Genomic DNA, 1,515 nt, shown 5'->3' on the forward strand with positions numbered 1-1,515 from the left:
GATGCATCATAAGTGTTAACAGAGATTTTGGTAAAGCAACCTAGGGTTCAGATGCATCATAAATAATAACAATAATAAGACCAGACTACTAACGCCTGCATCAAAAGGAATTTTCACCAGACTACAATTCATTGACTACTAACCAGTTATATGATCCGCTTTCAACACATCCATGAGGACCAGGAAATTACACATCGATGAAGAGGTGATGATTATCGATGCAGAACAACTAGAAGGTGTAACAGAAAGTTCAGGGTATTAAATTCAAACGGTTCTGGTTTGAAGAAAGAACAAAATAATTTGAACGCCACAAATTCTAACTGAAATTCCATATAGAAGGGATGACAGAGATGCACTCCGTGGTAGTATTTGAACGCCACAAATCCTAACTGAAATTCCATATAGAAGGGATGACAGAGATGCACTCCGTGGGTAGGTAGATTTTCTAAATGGAAATGGAAAAATATTCACAAATAGAAATTCTCAAGGAAGGATGACCACGAGATATTTTAGCATACTAACCTTGCTTCTTAGGAAATTTTCATTTTCTATTGAAACTTTGCAAACTGATGGGCGCTGGAAAATCCTCATTCTCTGCTCCAAAAGCACCGGAAACGCTACTCCAGCAACTCCTGTATATAAAATTCCAACCCATGAGAAAAATAAACATAAAGAAGGGCCTGGCCGAATGAATTTAAAAATAGTTCAAGAAAACATTGCCATGAGTACTAACTCACTCTGGATGCATTCCATTATTTGCCACCAGTGCATATTCTCCTCTGCATGGACTTTCTCTCTCAATTAACAGACACAAAAAACCACAAACATTTACACAAGACGCAACCACAACACTACACAGGACATTGATGCGTACAACACAGAACAGAACATAACATTTATGGAGCGCTCCATAAGACAGACAGACACAGTGCTTGAGAGAGAAAGAACACCCATGATTGATGATTAACCTGTAGATTGAACAGAGAAGATGATTTGTGAGGTTACATAAAAATAGCCTTTCCCTCCCTGGTTAACCAAACAGAGAGAACGACAAACAAATTAAAAGGAACAGAAAAATTACCTTTAATCCATTCGAGCTCGAGCTCACCCTGCTGTTGTTTTCGCACTGTATTGCAAAAATTACCATCACCTCCTCTTCCTATGTCAATTTCTTCCTCTCATTCTCCATTCATCACAATCACCACCGATCCCTCGCATTCTTCATTCATTCATTAAGCCGCGCTCATTCCTGAGTTTTATGCTTGGTCCAAATGAGTTTATGCTTGGGTTTTTGGACCGTTGCTTCAAATTTAAGTTTAACCAATCTTTTAATTACTAGTCATTAAACCAATCTTTTAACTCGGTATTATTATTTTATGATTTATGATTGATATTTCATTAACCAATCATCACAATCACCACCGATCCCTCGCATTCTTCATTCATTCATTAAGCCGCGCTCATTCCTGAGTTTTATGCTTGGTCCAAATGAGTTTTATGCTTGGGTTTTTGGAC

At 37.9% G+C, this 1,515-nt stretch overlaps 1 long non-coding RNA gene across 2 annotated transcripts; it reads right to left on the reverse strand.

Moving 5' to 3' along the window:
• Positions 1-550: 550 nt before the first annotated feature.
• LOC149217048 (uncharacterized) lies at positions 551-1,214 on the reverse strand. Of its 2 annotated transcripts, none has more exons than XR_016250622.1 (3): positions 1,082-1,214; positions 734-968; positions 551-632 (listed from the first exon to the last, which is right to left on the reverse strand). It is a non-coding gene; the product is annotated as an uncharacterized LOC149217048 (long non-coding RNA). The 2 variants fall into 2 exon arrangements; XR_016250621.1 differs by having other exon boundaries at positions 558-632; positions 738-968.
• Between the last annotated feature and the right edge of the window lie 301 nt (positions 1,215-1,515).

This window comes from Pinus tabuliformis, chromosome 1_1 (genome assembly GCF_031772625.1).
Source record: "Pinus tabuliformis cultivar Carrire ecotype Pingquan chromosome 1_1, CPIR1, whole genome shotgun sequence".
NCBI lineage: Eukaryota > Viridiplantae > Streptophyta > Pinopsida > Pinales > Pinaceae > Pinus > Pinus tabuliformis.